The 20312-nt window shown below is 36.3% G+C and overlaps 1 long non-coding RNA gene across 4 annotated transcripts in view; it reads right to left on the reverse strand.

The window, feature by feature from the left end:
- LOC106729852 overlaps positions 1-20312 on the reverse strand; it is a 659616-nt gene that overhangs the window by 534804 nt on the left and 104500 nt on the right. The window contains exon 1 of one of the 4 annotated variants that reach the window (XR_004311955.1): positions 12771-12933. The exons of the other annotated variants lie outside the window; for them this stretch is intronic. This is a non-coding gene — a long non-coding RNA (uncharacterized LOC106729852). Of the gene's footprint in view, positions 1-12770; positions 12934-20312 lie in introns of those variants that run through there. 4 annotated transcript variants of the gene reach the window in all.

Consider the following 20312-nt stretch of genomic DNA (forward strand, 5'->3'; position numbering starts at 1 on the left):
ACAAAATATGGGATAAAGGGGTTAAAAAAAAGCTTCATTACTGCCCAGGCCAATTTGACTCTTACAAAGAGCTAATTAAACATGTCTTGAGTCTATAAAATATATCATCCCCCAGATAACAGCATACTGTTAAGTTCTTCATCTTATTAAGAGCTTGCATTAATGCTTCTTCAACATAAATTTTATACCCAGACAGGTACTGTTTGAGAAGCCTCACAATAGAAATGACCTAAATTAGGGTGACAGAGGCAAAAGATGGATTACCGGTGCCTGTCTCAGCAAGAAGAGGAATGAGGATTCCCATCTCCCATTACTGTCTGATTCTAACGTGCCAATATTATCTTCCGAAAAAGCTTCCTTTCCCAAGCCTTAGGCACCTCTGGAGTTCTGCATCAAGATAAGGGATTTCACAATCCAGAGGACTAAACCCCAAACCCCAGAGTCATAAAGTCAATGCTGAAAGGCCCTCAGAGATCCTTGAGACTTCATACTTTGTAAATGAGGAAAAAGAGACCCTGAGAGCTGACATATCTGTAATTATAGGCACCTGATACCTAGTATAGCATTTCAGAGAGAAAAGAAAGCTAATGTAATAGAGTCACCAGAATGTATCTGAGTCCTAACAATAAAAATAAATAAAGGTTTAAACATTCATCAATGAATTTCATCAATTGATTTGATTGGTCCAAGCCTCTTACTTTCCGTTATCTCCCTGACCGTCCTAAAGCACTCTTCTGGTTCATGAATGAGCCCTACCCCGTGGGTAGAGGCTCTCCAACACATCGTTTCCCCCAGCCTATATTTAAATATGCCTTTTTTGGTGTGAACTTCCCCCTTTTGGGATGACACCTCTTGGAGGACCAAAGGGGAAGCTAAAGTTAAAACAAACAGCACAAACTCACTATCAGATGCTACAAGATAATTAGGAACCAAGAGCTTTACCAGACTGAACTTCTTACAAGAATCTCTGCTTATATAACTCCCCTGAACTTATGTGATTCTGCTGCGTACATCGAGGAGCAACTTTTTTATGGAGACTGATGTTCAAAGCTATTTATTCAGGTACCATGGCTCATTTTCTATCATTTTTCCTATGTTCCACTCCAGGGGTTCTCAGCTTGACTATATACCAGAATCATCTGAGAAGCTTTACAACACCATGAGTTATCAGACCCGACCTCAGCCCAGTTCAAGTATAGGATCTTGTTGGGGGGAGGGAGTGAGAGGAAACATAATACAGTGATTAGGACCACAGCCTCTAGATCCAGACAACCTGAGCTAAAAACTAGGCTACACAACTCACTTGTTACACAATCACAGGCCAGTTCCCTAACCTTCCTGTGCCTCAGTTTACTCTCTATAAAATGAGGAAAATGATAGACCACTTTTGTAGGGATATTGTAAGAATTAAATAAATGAACACATGCGGAGCACACAGAATGATGCCTAGCACATGGAAAGCCCTAAGCAGTGATCCTATCATTATTATACTTGAAGATGTAGGATGGTGACTTGTCTTTAGGGATGAACAGATTTTTCTGATTGACATTTAGTCAAATGTTGCCTTAAATAGCCCCTAAAACTGTGTTGGGAAAAAAGTTAGTTTCAAGGAGTGTTTTGTTATCACAAAAGCTTTACCATTTAATATGGAGAATAAACATCCTGGAAAAAAACTGCAGGATGGATAAACCTTCGAGACATTAGGCTAAGAGATTTAAATAAGCCAGACAGTAAAGCACAAATACTGTAAAATTCCACTTAGATGAGGTACCTGGAGCAGTTAAATTCATAAAGACAGAAAGGAGAAGGTGGGACTAGGGGGAAGAGTGGAATGGGGAGTTGTAGCTGATGGACACAAGGTTTCAGTTGGGGAAGATGAAAAAGCTCCGGAGATGGATGATGGCGGTGGTGACTGTACCACAATATGAAGTCCTTCATGTCGCTGAACTTAGAATGGTTAAAATGGTAAATTTTATGTTGTGATATTTTAATAAAAAAAATATTAAAAGAGTGAAAAGAAGTCACTGGAATGTACACTGTTGATTGTAAGAGTTCCTTCAATCTATTAAAAACCCTTTTATATTCTTTTATGTTTCCCAGATTAAGGCTGTATTTCAGTAACTTTTTTTTTAATGTATGACCTCATTTTTAATAGGTACAATGGGAAATTGACCCAACCACGAAAATCTCCATCAGTGATCTCCATTGCAATGAACTGCAGCCACAGTGAATGCCCTATGACTTACAGGGCTTCCCCAAACAGAAAATCCTGAGCATTAATGGTAAATTTTCACTGACATGGTCAAGTTTCTGTAGAGCTGACATCTGACTGATGCTGTGACAGCTTCTTCAAACCCTACATACTGTCAGTGCAACCATATAAGAGACTGCTCTTGACTTTGTAAGTCATTTTAAAAAGTTGAGGGGGAATAGGTAAGGATTAAAAAACACTTTATTGACATCCCAAGGGCACTTACATATTGACAGAATAATGGCTCTCATTTTGAAAGAAAAAAAAAACACAGAGATTTGTGTGTATACCTATTTACATACATACGTATATGTATACGTGTATTTACATAGGTATGCAAACACACACACATACCTTCTAGGGACAAATGCAATTCTAGGGAATCTACAACTCCTTCAGATTCATTAACGGGCCAATGGAATGGCGACTCTACATAAATTTACACACTGTGTGAGGCACTTCCACTGAAATTCAATTGTGCCTATGAATGCTTCAAACCAGATACAATTTTAACATTTTCTGCTACTGGAGTGGGAAGACCAAATAGCTATTTCGAATTCACATTTCCCTTTTCCAGTTGATCATGGCACTCCCCCTGGAACGCCCCCATGCTACAAGAGCTCTAACTTTCCAATTCATTTTCATTGGAAAAATCTAAACATGAAGCAATACCTTCTACTCTACCAGTCACTGAGGTTCCCCTAAGGGTATTTTTGTGTTGAATGAAGTCACCGAATAGCAGACTGATAGCTTTTTGTCTTCCGAAGCTCATTGACTAAGAAAATAATACACATAAAGGCAGTCTATTCCAACAATCTCCCAAGGGGAAAATAATCAACTGCCCACCTCCTTTTAGTGATGAGGATGGAGAGGGTTGGAGAGTAAAACACCCTGGGGGTCTACAAAAGATAACATGCCAATACTCTAATGGAAAAAAAAAAAATCATGAGAACTGTGCCTCTTTAGGAAATAGAAAAAGTATTCACTGTCACTTCTGATTAGAAGACAGTTGGAAAAACAAGATCTATCCCATCATAGATATTTCACTAAATTTGTACATTGCTTTACTAAATGAAAACCCAAACACCAAAGGGGCATCAAATGACACTTTGTTAATCAGAGAACATAACCTATCCATACTTCCAGAAACTGTCAATGCTAAAAACTATACATTTGAAATGGTGACACGAAATTCTCCCTCAAATTGTTTGAATGACTTTTTTTTCCTTAATGGTATTGTAAACCAAGTGTTCGTTTTCAATTTAGAAACACAAAATTTGGAAGATAAACATATTTCTGCATCAGGTGTCATAACCATACCTTATTTTATAAATATTTTTACTTTTACCTGCTTAAAAGCAGTATATTTAAGAAAAAGGCTCAAGCAGCAGGAATTATCTTTCTGTTTACAATTTTATAAACACAGCTATACTTTCCTTTCAGTGCTATGATCTGCAGCTGTAAACCATCCTTCACACTCTGTTAACAATCTGATTTTACTTAAAACTGCTTCCTTCCTTTTCTGTATTTCTTAAAAGAAAAAAACTTATTTGTATCTATTTTAGAGAAACTGAGAAACAGTTCACTCATCTCCTCAAAGACAAAATTTCTGGGCTTTGAGTTCAAAACGACAATATTATCAGGAAGTACATACAATAAGCATGTGAAGAAAAAAAGGAATCATTTATTTGATCAGATGACGGGAGTGTAAGATATTTTGTCTTAGATTTCTCTTATTTCAATATTGTATTTTGAGGTAAAGTAATGCTTTAAAAAGAACAATAACAATACCCTGAATTTACTTGGTGTTTTATCACTGAACAAGTGTTTTAATTTTTTCTTTTCCAAAGACAACCACCAAGACAGGCAGAGCAAAGACTATTGGTCTCACTTTACAGATGAAAACAATGAAGTTATTAGAGATGAAGACAAAGGAAAGAGGTAAACACATCCCTGTAGCATCTCAAATCACAGGGCAAATATCCGTAAATGGTTCCAGTTGAAATCCGGATTGGACCATAACTCAGATAAATAGGGCTCTTCACTTGGGGCGGGGGCGGCAGCAACAGTCAGCATCCGGCTTCTTTCCACATGCCCAGAACCAGCCTCACTGAATGGTATTCAGAGGTCCTCTCACTCCAGACAGCCCCACCCATCCTCAGAGATCTGAGCTCCAGCCCCAGGGGGTCCCACCTATAAGCTTTTGGATTTGAGAACCTCACCTTCCCTTTGTTCCTCCCACCTCAGGGGTAACAGCTGCTTCCTGTACTCAGTTCTCCATCACCTAAGTTTTCCGATTGCTTGAGTCCTCTAATACCTGCTTAACCGGTTTCCTTTCTGAAATTCTTTCTGTTGAAATACAGAAAGTGGTTCTGGTTTCCTGATTTGATCGTGACTAACACAGACATGTCAGCCACAAATGAGAAGTACTGATTTGTACATTTCTGTCAATCCAGTAACACAGAAGTTCTGATTTTCAAGTCTAGCCTGACTCAAGAAATTAAGTATTCATTCGCCTAATTTGGTAATTTCATGTTCTTGCAGATTTGCTATGTGTAGCCTCCACAGGGATAGCAAACGGCCCACCTGGGTTCTTTCCGTTTCCCAAGTTCCAGGGCTAAATGGCCAGGTTACTTCTCCTCTAATTGTAGTAAAGGAGGCCTCTGCATCACTGAAGCGAAAACACTGTACTAACATGTAGTTTACTCTAACTCATGTCCTTTATCATTACCTCCAATACCATACATGTGACTGCACCCAGGAGTACAAAGCATATATTTCTGAAATAGTAAAAAGAATCCTACTAATCTATTACATCTTTAAACATAAGGCATTTGGGGCCAAGTTCAGAAGGAAAGCCAAATATGGTTTAACTTTTCTAAGCTTCAGCTGAGTTTATATTTTGTAGTGTTTTAACTAACATCCTATTTGTAAAGATTTTAAGAGGTACGTGACACTTGGACAAGAACTAGTTCAAGCAAAATAATATCCTGATGAGTTAAGTGTAAACGAATCAGAAACATACTAACTATAATTCCCTTGAAACACATAGGGATATAAAAGTTAATGGAAAAAGTGCCAGCAACCCACATTTAGAGTTTTTATTGAAATCAGGATGTTTGAATAAACATTAGACATTCAAATAACTCACAATGAAACGGGGTTCACCAATCCTTAATTATAACAGTGCTTTAAAAGATGAGGAAACATGTCACATTCACACATCAGACATAAAGCCTTACTTAGCAGACATGGCTCTGGTTGGAGAAACCTCTGCAGTCCTATTATGACAACCAACTGAGATATTAAAACAGACAGTGAAGTTTTAAACTTACTTTGGCAAGCACCATGAGAAAGTAACTACCAATTGGAAATTTTTTTACAAGAGTGTCAGGAGTGTAATAATGAAATACTGAAAGGAAGTTAGCGCTAGACACATAATTTTGAAAGAATATTCCTTCTTAAATGGGTAATAATGAGCTTATCACATAAGAAACTAAAGAGTGTTATGTATTTGGGTTCCTCTTTTCTGTTCTGAGGATGGTAACTTGAAGCTGCAAATCAAAATGGCTTCTAAGTAGGACATGAACAGATGTGTGATGGAATTTTTATTTCTCAGATGCCTAATGCTTGAATTAAGCTAGCAGTTGGCTGAGAGGACTTTCTGTGACCAAGTGGTCAGTTTGTGACTGCATAATGTGAATTCCCAATGGACTGAAAATCACATCTGGGGTTGTTCAGAGCCCTACTTGAAATAAGTTAGAAGCAAAACTAACTACATGATCGATACCAAACCTTAGTATGCATCAGACAAACAGCAGCTTGCATGAGAATTGCCAGAAAGGCTTAATGTAACACAGATTATTGGATCCCACACCAAGAATTTCTGATTCAGGAGATCTGGGTGGAGTCCTAGAATTAGCGTTTTCAACAAGTTCCCAGGTAATGCCCATGCTGCTGATCTGAGCCATCCTCAGGGAGGCTCTACTACTACTAACTATAGAAGCAAGTTTACAAGTGCTTTATACGAGCACCTCACACTACCATCCTAAGAAAGGGCTTTGGGCCTCCAGCTCTACTTTGTCCCCTAATAGACCAGACCCCCTGAAGGAATTTGCTGGAATATAAATAGATGAACAATTTTACAACAGAATCATCATAAATATTTTTTCTAATTTTGGAGGGGGGGAGAGAGGTATTATAAAGTCAAGAAAATTTATTTCCAGAGGTTATGACACAGAGCTCTCCTAAATTAAACATGCACACCTACAAAAAATATCTTAAAAATAAATGGAGAGTAATTCTTTCCATCCCATTTCACCTCCTACTGGAGGGTAATATTCAGAAATTCAGATTAGTCTGATACTTAAGGGTCCAAAATTGATCAATCTTGATCAATCTCTAAAATAACTATGATTGCTCCTGTACCTTGTGAGAGACAAACTGATGGACACTTCAGCCAGTCTGCACTGTTCCTCACCTTGTAACAACAGATGTTTTGTCATCCTCTGGCTCCTGGCTATTTCATGGAATTACAAATGAAATGACCTCAGAAATCTAACAGAACATCTCTCTTTCTACAGGAATCATTTCTGTAAGCGCCTGGGCAAGAGTTTCCATCCTTTTCTTAAATGTCTCCAAGAACAGGAAAACCACCATCATGCATGGCAAAACACCCTTTCTTAGGGTGAAAGAACTTGGTGGAGGCCCAACAGCAGGCTTTTGCATCAATATGAAACACTTAATTCTCACTCCTAACAAAGATCTCCTTCTCATCCCTTGCATCCAATGAGTCTCCAGGTCCTTCTACTGGTTTTACTGCTTCAATATCCCCATCTCCACTCTGACTACTTAATTACTCTGCAGTAAAATGGACTTTTTGTGTGCACACTTCTATAAACTTTAACACAATTCAGATTTACATAACCACCACCACAGTCAAGATACAGAACAGTACCAAAACCACAAAAAATTCCCACGTGCAATTGCTTTGATATTACATTCCTTCCTCTCCCCTAACTACTGATCTATTCTCCATCACTATAGCTTTGTCTGGTCAAGAGTATTATATATGAAATCCTAGAAAAATGTGACCCTTTGAGACTGACATCATTCACTTGGTATAATGCACTGAGATTCATACCAGCTGTCGTGTGTATCAATATAGTTGGTACTTTTTTATTGCTGAGAAGTATTCCCATGTATGGATTTACCAGTTTGTTTATCCATTCACCTGTTGAATAACATTTGGGTTTTCCCTGTTTCGGGTGACCATGAATAGATCTGCTATAAAAGCTTACAGATAGTTTTTTTGTGTGAAATTTTTTCCCTTTTACAGATTATCTTCTTGTGTTGTACTGAAGAAATCTTTGCTTAACCCCAGTTTGGAGAGTTTTCTGCTAGAAGTTTTCTAATTTTAGTTTGAATCTATGACCCATTTTGAGTTACTATTTGTGTAAGATGTGATGTTTAGGTCAAGGTTATTGTTTTTGCACATGAATGTTTCATTGTTCCAACACCCTTTGTTAAAAAGGTTATCCTTTCTCCAAAGAACTGCTTTTACACCTTTTTAAAAAAAATCAAGTGGCATATGTGTGTTCATTTATTTCTGGACTCTGATTTATCTGTATGTGATCCATTTGCCAATAATACACCATCTTGGTTACTGCAACTATACAGTGAGTTCTAAAAGTGGGTAGAGTGATTCTTCCAACTTTATTCTTTTTTCAAAATTGTTTTTGTCTATTCTAGACGTTTTGCCTTTCCATGAAATTACAGAATGAGTTTCTCTCATTTACAAAAAAATCATGGTAGGATTTCAAATGGAATTGTACTAAATCTACAGATCACTTAGAAAACAGCTGCCATCTTTCCTGCAGATTGGAAAACTATTTTGGTATGTTTAGTCTTCCAGTCCATGAACAAGGTACGTATCTCCATTCATTTACTTCATTTTTCATTTTTTTATCAGCATTTTGTAATTTTCAGCATATAGATACTGCAGATGTTTTGTCAGATTTGTACCCAAGTATTTCATTTTGTGACAGCTATTACAGGTGGTAATTTTTAAATTTTGGTTTCCTACTTTTTATTGATAGCATCTAGAAACACTATTGATTTTTGTGTTGACCTTGTACCCTATGTCTTTGCTAAACCACCTTAAAATTTCTGGGAATATTTTGGATATTCCTTGCAATTTTTTAAATAGATGATCATATCATCTGTGAATAGGTGACAGTTTTATTTCTTCCTTTCCAATATGGATGCCTTGCCTGATTGTACTGGCAAGGATTTCCAGTATAAGGGTGAAGGAATTGGACATACTTGCTTTGTCTTCTGTCGTAAAGGGAAGGCATCCTTTTTAAGACAGGGTGTTACACATGATGTTAGCTATAGGGTTTTCTAGGTTCTCTTCATCATGTCGAGAAAATTCCCTTCCATTACTAGTTTGCCAAGAGATTTTTATCACGAATTGTCAAGTCCCCTTTCTGCATCAATTGATACATTTATGTGGTTTTCTTATTTAGAATATTAATATGGTAGAGTACACCGATTAATTTTTCAGTATTGAATCAGCTTTGCAGTCCCAGAATAAACTCCACTTGGGTATAGTGTATTAATTCTTATATATTGCTGGATGTGGTTAACTAATTTTTTCTGAGGATTTTTGTATCTATGTTCATGAAAGACATTCGTCTGTAGTTTTCTTTTTTTGTACTACCTTTGGTTTTTAGAATTGGGGTAATTCTGGTGTCATAAAATGTGTTTGGGGTGTTCCCTCCTCTTTTCTCAAAGAGACTGGGTACAATTGGAATTATTTCTTCTTTAAATGATTGGTAGAATTAATTAGCCAGTGAAATCACTTGGACCTAAATAAAGATTTCTTTATCAGAAGGTTTTAAAGTATGGATTTAATTTCCTTAATAGTATAAGACTACTAAGGTTACACAGTTCTTATTGGTAATATAAAAAGTTGTAGGTGTTTTTAAAAATGGTCTGTTAAGTTGTTGAGTTTATGTGCTTCCAATTGTTCATAGTATTCCCTTATTGGCCTTTTAATGTCTGTAGTGACAGTCTCTTATTCTTGATATTAAGAATTTGTGTCTTTCCTGTTTTCTCTTTGTCATTAATTCTACTGCTGTTTTCAAGAACCAGCTTTTCTTGAATTTCTTTATGGTTTTATTTTAAACTTCACTAGTTCCTCCTACCTTTATTATTTCCTTCTTCCTGCCTCCTTTTGGTTAATTTTTCTCTTCTTTTTCTAAGTTCTTAAGGCAGAACTTTAGATTATTTGCTTGAGAACTTCTTTTTCACACAAGCATTTAATGTTTAAAATTTTCATTTCAGTACCACTTTAGCAGTAACCTTCAAATTTTTTTCATGTGGGATTTCATTTTTGTTTAGTTCAAAATCTATTCCAATTTCCCTTAATATTTCCCCTTTGATCCATGGATTATTTCAAAGGGGGTTGTTTAATTTCTAGCGGAATTTTTCTATTATCTTTCTCTCACTGGTTTCTAGTTTATTTTATTTTTTATTTTCATTTTTTTTCGGTGGAGAGATAATTAGGTTCATTTTTTTTTTAATGGAGGAACTGAAGATTGAACCCAGGACCTTGTGCAAGCTAAGTACATGCTCTACCACTGAGTTATATCTGCCTCCCAGTTTCTAGTTTAATACACTATGGTCAGAGAGTATATTTCGTATGATTTTAATTATTTTAATGTGTTATGGTTTGTTTTATGACCTAGAATATGAGCCCTCCTGGGTAAGATCCATGTACTCTTTAAAAGAATGTTATCTGTTGTTTTTTGATGAAGCGTCTGCTAAATGCTAATTGAATCTCAGATGGTTCACAGTGTTGTTCAGTCCTTCTACATCCTGGCTGATTTTCTGTCTACTAGCTTTATCAATTACTAAGAAAAGAGTGTTGAAGTCTCCAATCATAATTGTGGAGTCTTCTATTTCTCTTTTTATCTCTCTGCATTTTTATTTCATGCATTTTGAACCATTGCTGTTGGTTGGATCTAGCCTATGAAAGCATGTGGAAGAGGGTAACTGCACAGGGTTCTCAGTGACCAGAGAAGATCTGCTACGGCCACAGGAGTAGTGGGTAACAAGGGAGAAGAAACAGCAGGAGGTAACGGGAGAAAGGTGGGGAACAGATTACAAATATACGCCAGGAAGATGTATAGTTGGTGGTGGGCAATGGGGATTAAGTGAAGACAGTTGAGGAGAAAATATCATAATCATATTGTTCTTTCCTAAGTACAGCTTGGAAAACACTATGGATAAAGTACAGGATTCCTTGGAGGGAAATGTGAGTGCCAATTAAATAAAAGTTAAATTCTAACTAACAGACCTGGGAATTGAAATATAGTAGGATTAGAAGAGATGTGATTTAGTCATTTAGGTCAGAAAACCCTTCAGAAAGAAATGGACCCCATATACATACAACAGTCCTGAGGCCTAGTATAGTTTTTAAGCTGTGGGTAGACGGGGAGAGAGAATTATTTCATATACAGCAGTCTAGCGTATTCATTACAAATTTAACATTAAAAGTTTAATGCAAAGGCCAATTGGCCAATTTGCTGCCTGTCCCTGTGACTGGCCTTTTTAATAAATAATGCATATTGTTTAATGAGAAAAATGAAAGGCAAGGTAAAAATGTAAAACATTTTAATGAGATGCCTTTACAAAAGGTCACTGCCCTTTCTAAATATTTTTTGATGATTTCTTCTACCCAGGAATGCTGTTTTTAAAGGCATACACTTAACAGCATACAATTACTCCAGCCGCTTAAGGATATCTAAGTGGACTTTGAGAGGAATCCAAAGTTGTCTCCAAAACTGCTTAGCAAGAAGAGTAACTATGGTCCACTACTTAAATACTTACAAGCTCTATGAATAAGAATAATGAAAAATTACTCCTCATGAAAAAAACATATAAGGCAGAGTCCTGGCAGGATAGCAAAAAATACCTGCCACATCAAAGGAACACTGAAAAATATTTGGAAAAACAATTATTTACAAAGATGTGGGTAAGGGTCAGGAAAATTAACAAGGAATGGTGAACCCCACCAAAGCCAGCAACAGCAAAGACCGTGCTCTTTGACCAGAAGGGTTAAGGGGAAGGAGTGATTTCTCAATGTTTCCCAAGAGTACCTACAGTTAAAGAAGAGGATGTCTTTTACTGCCCTCTCCACCACCCAGCCAGGTGTTAACTCACTCTCCCACTCCTCACCCCTACCACTGACCAAACCCAACAGAATGTGATTTAATTCATAAAAGTCAGCCTCCCACGGCCCACAGCTGAGTAATAAACTGTAGTAAGTGAATGGGGGTGGAGAGGGAAATTGAAAGCATTGACAGGCACATGAAATAAAAAAATTGGTTGGGCATATTAGAATTGAAATAATTCTACCTCCACTACCAGTTTTTCACACTCACACACATATAGTCACTTACTGGTTCTACTCATTAAGAAGATATTTCTGGATCTCACATTTATAATCTCTTTCACTCAAATTCAAGCCTTTGATTCTCCCAGTGCCAGCTGAAAGACTGATGTTGCATATTAGCATTCCAAGCCCAGATGTTTCATCCATGGAGAAATTATATTATTTTCTAACATAGTACAAGAACTGTAAGTGGACTGTGCCCATCATCTTAACTGACGGGGCTTGGAGTAGGGACAGCAAATGGTCAAGCAACAAGTCTAAAAATCTGAAAATCCAAAAGCACATCAGATCATGCAACTCTAAAAGTAGCTAAATGTCCCAGCGATTTAAAGTGCTTGAGGCTTTAAGTGGTTCATTCAGAAGGCACATCGAGATCATTCTGAGTCCTTGTCTTTTTTTATCATCACTTGATCACAATCCCTCTAATGAGATGAAGGGCTTCTTAGCGAAACAGAGACTCAAGCATGCTTAAAGCAATTGAATTATGTTTCTTTTGTACAGGTGCTTCACCAATGTGCTACCTTTTATATCCCTCACGCATTGACTGGGGCAGGAACCCATTGGTCTTTTTCACTACCGAAGCTATAGGACCTCACACAGTGCTTGGTAGACAGTCAAAGTCCAGCAGGTATTTCTGAATAAATTAACAAATGAACCAACTAAGCAGGCAGTATGGTACTAGGAAGAACACTGAACCTTGATCCAAGACTTATTCTATGTCCTGGCTCTAACCTTCTAGCTGTGTGGTGTCTTCAGAGAGATATTTAACTTCCCTAAGTCTATCACGTCAGAAATAAATTAGGGATAAAACCCATTCTACACGGAGCTGCCAAAGCATCATGGGAAATAATGTGTCTGAAACTGTTTGGAAATCGCAAGACATTCTAAAATATACACTATTTTTACCACTGAAATTGGTTACCAAACCCAAAAAACTATGAGGATTTCATATTAATACAGATTTTTAAAGTGCCAACAAAAATATTCTTTTTCTTCTGGAAAGAACACTGAGAGAAAACAATACAGAACAAAAACTTTTGGGGAGGATCTACAACTCACGTGCTTTTATGCTTGAACTTCACTTCCAAAAACAAATTCTTGTATCTGTTAAAATTAATGGCACCCAGGTCTTGATGCAACAACTCTACTTCTGGTACCCTAAATCCTATAGAAATGAATACGTATAAGGACACGTATGTTTATAATGACAATAACAACTGGAAACAACCTGAACATCTATCAGCAAACTATACATTAAAAAAATATGGTATATCTACCCTACAGAACTACACTGATCAATACAGCAGTCACTAGCCACACGTGTCTATTGAGCATTGGAACTGTGGCAGTTCAAGTCAAAAATGTGTTGTAAATGAAAGATACACAGTGGATATCAAAAAGTATGAAAAATAAGCACATAAAACATCTCATTAATAATTTTGTATATTAATTCAATGCTGAAATGATATCTTAGATGTATTGCATTAAAACATAATACTATTAAAATTAAATTTTCCTTTATCTTTTTCCTTTTTTAAAAATGTGGCCACTAGAAAAGTTACAGTTACATTTGTGGCTTGCATTGTATTCCTACTGGATAGTGTGCCATAGATCAGAAATTGGTAGGGCCAGATAGTAAATATTTTAGGTTTTGCTGGCCATGTAGTTTGTTGCAACTACTCAACTAAGTTGAGACAATATATACACAAGTTAGCATGACTCTGTCCTAATCAGACCTTATTTATGGACCCTAAAATTCGAATTTCATATAATTTTTACATATCAAGAAATATTAACCTTCTTTTGATTTTTTCCAACCATTCTTAAAATGTAGAAAACATTCTTAGCTCACAAACCACAAAGAAACAGGTGGCAGGACAAATTTAGCCCACAAGTCATAGTTTGTCAATCCTTGTTTTAGACTATTAAGCAGTATTAAAAAGAATGGATTAGATCTGTATGTACAAGTACTTTCTCTAAACTAAAACAATCTACTACAGAACAATATGTAGAACAAGATTTCATATATGTAAAACAGAAAATTTTGTGTTTATATATTTACCTAATTTCACAGGACCAGAGAGATAGGGAAGGATGGATACACATCAATCTGTTTATCTAAACTGCTACCAATGGACATAAGACTGAGGGCAAAGAAGATGGCATGTGTCTATGTTAAGTTTTTCTAATTACACTATAATCAATTATAACTCATAATTAAAATTCTGATAAAAGTACACAAATTTTAAAACAAACATGAAGTTCCATCCTACAGCCACAAAGACTTCACCACTGAAATGTTGATATTCATGCTTATTTCCTCTGAACAAGTTTTCTGTTTATCATAACTACAAAAACTGGGGAGAAAAACTTAGAGCACAACCAAAACTAATGATACAAAATATTTTTAAATGAAAGATATCATTTCCCTTCTTTGCATTGTCTTCCCACTTTTGCATATAATTTGCCTCAAATTCTACCCTTTGAATGAGTGGTAAGTACTACAACTAAGTGAAATATTTAGACATTATCTGGGCTTTTGATAAAGATATAGTGTCCGCATAAGCTTATTCATTCAGAACATACACAGACCTGATTTAGCAGACACCTTCATTTTTGGTTTGTACTAGTTATTTATTGCTGCATAGCAAATTACCCCCCAAACCTTAGGGGCCTAAAGCAAAAACAATGTACTCTCCCACAGTTTCCGTACATCAAGAATTCAGGAGCAATTTAGCTGCTGGTTCTGGCTTAGTCTCTCAAGAGGCTGCAAGCAAGCTATCAGCTAGGGCTGCAATCAGCTGAAGGCTTAACTGGGGCAACCGGATTCATCCAAGATGGTTCACTAAAGGGACTATCGGCACAAGGCCTCAGTTCCTTGACACATAGACCCCTCTATAGGGCTACTTAATGTCCTCCTGGCATGGTGGCTGGTGCCACTAGAGGGAGTGATGAAAAAAGAAGATGGTGGAAGCCGACACACCTTTTATGGACTAATCTCGAAGTCACACATCCACAATTTCCTAACAATACATGGGCCAATTGCACTTAATGGAGGAGGGGACCACACTGGGTATGAATACCAAGAAACAAGAATCACTGGGTATCAACTGAGAAACTGGCTACCACAGTTGTCCAAAAAAATTTATGAAGACAGCTATGGGCATGGCTTAAATCTAGCTACTGACTATGTTTTACAAATGGAAATCTGATATGAAAAAGTATTTTAATTTCGTCTGTAGGAAAAAAACTTTGTTACATTAAAAGGATACTTAACTATAAGTTGTCAAATATAGGACAACCAACAAATCAGTGCTTTTAAAACCCTTAGGGAACACAGGATATTTTAATACAAGCAAATTACCTATCTCTGTATGCCACATGTGCAAATGAATAAATACAAGAAGGCATTAGTGGAGAAAAACTGTATTGTAAAAATTGCCTGCTTTAGCTTATTATTTTCTTGACAAAGTGGTATAGCATAAAAAGTCATTTGATAAAAAATCAGGGTATCACCCAGAGCATAAAATAAATTTTTGGAAAAAAATTATTAATGCATAGGAAAAAAGACTGGAAGGATACTCACTGACATTAAAGTAGTCTCTGAGTGTTTGGATTGGACATGGCTGTTTTCCTTTTGGCTTATATGTTTTTATTTAGGACGCCCACAGAGAACATGCTTCATTCACTTTTATGATGAAAAAAGATGTATGTAAAAATGCTCAGAGTCTGTTCTTCTGGCTGGCTTTAAGGAATTTCTGTTCCCTAAATTGCCTTCTGACGAATTTTGAGACCCAAAAAAGGTTAAGTTACCTATTCTAACATTTATTCCTGAGGCTATCAGAAGCTAATTGTGAATGGGTGAACTAAGAAGCAAATTTCATCTACATCACCTGACTTTTATGCTCAATAAGGTCAAAGGTAAAGGTTTTGTCTCTCTGGTCCATAAAATATAGATTGCTGTTTTCAAAGAACATCAACAGTAGTAACAGCTATTCCCATTATTCAGTCATATAATCTGATGAAATACTGACATGATAAAACAATGCAACTGAGAAAAAAACAATAGCATACACATTTTATAAATGCATGGGCTTAAATTGTCTCTCACCAGCTTTCTACCTGATTGACATGTTATCAGAAAAATAAAGATTTAAGCTGGCCAAGATCAATGATTTCAAAATGATTCTTTAGTGCTCCATCAGATAAAAATACAAATTCAGTCCAATCATAATTCATATTTGGGCTCACGCCACTTTGACAGTTACATTTTATGGCAAAATGTACTTTAATTTTATATTCAAACCTTTTCCCAGCTTTTCTTCAAGAATTCACTTTTTAATTTATGATGCTTCCTTGCTCAATTCAAGCTTCATTCACTTTTAGATACTTTGGAAGAATAAATAACTGACATACTCTGCCATTCATGAGTAATGGGCTGCCTGTAACTTAAGAAAATAAAAGAGGTGGCCAAAGAGATATATTTGTTTTAGAAATAAATATGTATCATATGTATCAGTAATAAAATAACAATAAATTAGAAACATGTCATAAAAATGCTTTCCTATTTTACTGAGCTTAAATTATACACTGTAATATACGGTTAGGTCACATACATTTTAAGAATGAAATACCTTCGTTGTGACTTATGCTGAATATAACTATATTGGACTATAAAGCATGCAAGTTAAGCCGTATGTTTACATCTTATCATAGACTTCTATTTTCAGTATATACCCATTGGGAAAACTTTTTTTTTTTTTTTGGTAAAACACTATGTATTATCACAACACTAATCAACAGCAACAACAACAAAAACTTGAAAAGCAAGGACACCTCCATGTAGCACTTAAAACCTTTCTCCAATTCATAGGTCATGACATAATGAGCACTCCTGATAAAAACTGTAACAGCAATCATTTACTGAGCGCTCTCCATGTATCAGGAACACCACTGAGTTCCTCACACACTTCTGTCAAGGTGGAAAATATCTCCACTTTACAGATGATGAAACTCACACTGGTCTAAAGCCAAAGCCTAAATTCTTAACAGCTACACCACAGAAAACTAATCAATGTGTCCACTACACATTTGTGCCCAATGTCCTTGGTTTTTCTCAGTTATTCACAGGTGGGATCATGAACAGAAACACCATCCACCTGTTGGCAAGGGTGCATATTAAAGTCAGAGACTGAAAGCTTAAAGTAGCCTTCAGAGACCTGTCTTACAAAGCCAACCTTAAAAGAAATTTCAAACACTGCACATTACCTCCTATTTATTCTCTAAATATGATGATAAGCAGGACATTTACAAGCGTAGTCTAGAACTGCAAATTCTGTTACCTGGAGTTAATTAACCAAACTTGTTCTTCTACTTAGTGAATGGAATGAAGTAACAGAAAGAAACAGTGAACATGAAGGTGATGTCCCCCTATCCATCCTGCCCAGGACAAATGACTAAGTCATTCACAGTAATTCCATCCTGCCAGTCAGTAGTAAAAATTTTCAACGGGCAGTGAGGTATGTGGGGAAATCTCATGGCGGGGGCGGGGGGTCACTTCTACGCAAACTTCCAACCCTAAGAAGGAAGCAGAGAAAGAGGTCATCCTTTTCTTTTCTTTTCTCTACATATTATTGTGACTGAATAAAAAGTTTAGACTTCTAAAACATGTTGCTCCCAGACTGAGATAAAGCTATCCCTGAGAATGGCCCCATGTAAGTCCATCCATGTAAAGGTGAGAGAAGAAAGACATCACCCATGATAGAATGGTGTCTGTCTCATACTGTAAAAATAGCATGTGGAGTGGAATATACAGAGATGTAGCCATTATGGAAAGCACAATCTGCTACAACAAGCTTGGACATCTGTTTGATTATGAACAATTTTATGTCTATAGATTGTAATCTATAAGCAATCCCAAAATCACTGAATAAAATGCACTGGCTGGATAAAAGAACTGAATCTGACCACTGGCTGGGTCATCCAGCACAAGAGTCAATTCCTCTGTAAGTCTCAGTATTGTTATTAATTAAAAACCAGTATTAATATTTATAAAAGATTTTTTTAAACAGATGATCTTTCCACGTCAAATACTCTGTAACTCATCTATTTTAAAAGAAACATAAATAATTTCCATCAGTGCTATCTGTGTAATTTTTGTTACTTAAATTTGCTTAAACATCAGTATCCTCATCTGGGAAGTTATTACAATATTGTTTCCCTGTTAAGGTCACCATGGGAATGAAATGATACATGTAGAAAAGCTTAGAGTAAAACCTAAAATATAGTAAGTACTCAATACATTTTGCCTAGTATTTAACAGAGTATTAAGTCCCATACTCATTTGACCATTTGGGAAGCATATAAGTTACAAAAGAGGTGACTTTTATTAAAATAATAACTGAGATATGTATATCTCCAGTCTCAAATAAATGTGAATAGAAACGATACTTCTTCGCTATTTGTAATAGAAAATATTTATTGATCAGGTTTAGTGTTAAAGATCTATACACGTTTGATGCTTACATAAACTTGTAAGGTAGTTTTTAGAATTAAAAATTACTACCTTTCCCTGCTTTGTAAAATAATTACTTTCCACATTGCTATACATTCTCTCCGCTTTTAATACTTCTCACTTTCCTGCATTTCAGATGTACCAGGCAAAAGTGTCTAAGAGATACTGAAGGTTACTAACAGACATCGTTAGTAACAAACAACAATGTTAATTTCATGCCCCAAATGACTCTTATCTTGCTCCTGATTGAAAAGAACTCCTTGTCTGGCCCTCTCAGCCTCATGTCACCCCAGAGTATAGCCAAGGATCGGCTCCTTTTCTTAAAGAGTTAGACAATCTAAAGGAGAATAGGAAATGGCAACTTTTCAAACGAGAGTTTCTAAAATAAGAGAAGAGATTACTAAAAGAAGAGGGACACAGAAAAATCTTCCAATCATATGACATCCTTATTCCAATCCTCATCTTTTGAATTACCAAACTACTTTTTTCTCTTTTCAAAAAAACTGCAGTAAAATTAGTAACATTATATAAGTTTCAAGTATACAGCATTATAATTTGACATCTTTATACATGACAAAGTGATCACCACCAAAAATAGAGTTACCATCCATCACTGTCCATTTGATTCCCCTTCAGCCACTGTGCAAAACAGTATGGAAGTTCACCAAGCTACTTTTGAAAATATAAAATAGTTTAAAAACATTAAACTGGTTTCTCACCCCAGGACTTTTCAAAGCTAACATGTGAGAATCTCCAAGAGGCATTCATGAAGCATATCCCATATATGTTTACACTTGAAACTAATTTTTATCTTTCTTGCTAGACTAGTATTCATTGGATTCACAGACTGTTGGGGTGGACTTATCCATAATTCACATAATAGTGTCAGGTAATCAGATTGAGAAATGGTAATTCTGATTTGGAAGAAAAATAAGGGGAACTGAGGTACCTCTGCAGTAGATGGTCCCATACTGGGTAGCAATGAAAGTACTACAGACATCAGTATCAGCAGAAAGACAAGTACGCCTGGGAACTGAGAACAGGAAGAGGGAAGCTCCCCCAGATAAGTTTATCTCACTTTATACTATTTTCTTTGATCCGACAAACTTCTCCAGGCCATTCAATTAATTTATCAAGTGAACTCTAAAATACCTGATCCAGGACTTCATCCAGGCCAGTCCCATCAAATCCTTGCATTTAAGAGTGCAGACTATCACCAAAAAATGGGAGGCACAGACTAATTCAAAGTTAGCAAGTAGGTTTTATCCCAATTTCTCAATGCTGGTCAATCATAGGCACTTTCATATCTTTTTTGTTAATAATAATTTTTTCAAAGATTGTGAAATCTTCTATCTCATTTGCAGTATGTTGGGAAATGGAGCCACGATCAACCCCCCAGGTCTGCCTTGGCTTCGAGTGGAGAAGTTACAATGTATGGTCTTCCTATCTGCCATCCTGCAGCAGAGGCTCATTAAGTTCTGAATGCTTATGATGACGAGCCTAATAAACCCATGGACAGCTTCTCTCTGGATGCTGCTCCACAGTCTTCCCTAGAAGGAGGAACATAATGAGAGGAGTCTGAAAGTTAAAGATAATGATCTGACAATAAAGCTTTGGCTATATCATGAAAAAGCCCACAAACTATAAATTCTGGAGAGGGTGTGAAGAAAAGGAAACCCTCCTACACTGCTGGTGGGAATGCAGTTTGGTGCAGCTATGGAATACAGTATGGAGATTCCTCTAAAAACTAAAAATAGACTTACCATATGATCTAGCAATCCTACTCCTGGGCATATATCTGGAGAGAACTCTAATTCAAAAAGATACATGTACTCCAATGTTCACAGCAGCACTATATACAATAGCCAAGACATGGAAACAACCTAACCATCCATCAACAGATGACTAGATAAAGAAGCTATGGTATATTTATACAATGGAATACTACTCAGCCATAAAAAAGAATAAAATTTGCAGCAACATGAATGGACCTAGAGATCGTCATTCTAAGTAAGGGAAGCTACAAAGAGAGAGAGAAACACCATATGATATCACTCATATATGGAATCCAAAAAAAGAAAAAAGAC

Source organism: Camelus ferus, chromosome 17 (assembly GCF_009834535.1).
Source record: "Camelus ferus isolate YT-003-E chromosome 17, BCGSAC_Cfer_1.0, whole genome shotgun sequence".
NCBI lineage: Eukaryota > Metazoa > Chordata > Mammalia > Artiodactyla > Camelidae > Camelus > Camelus ferus.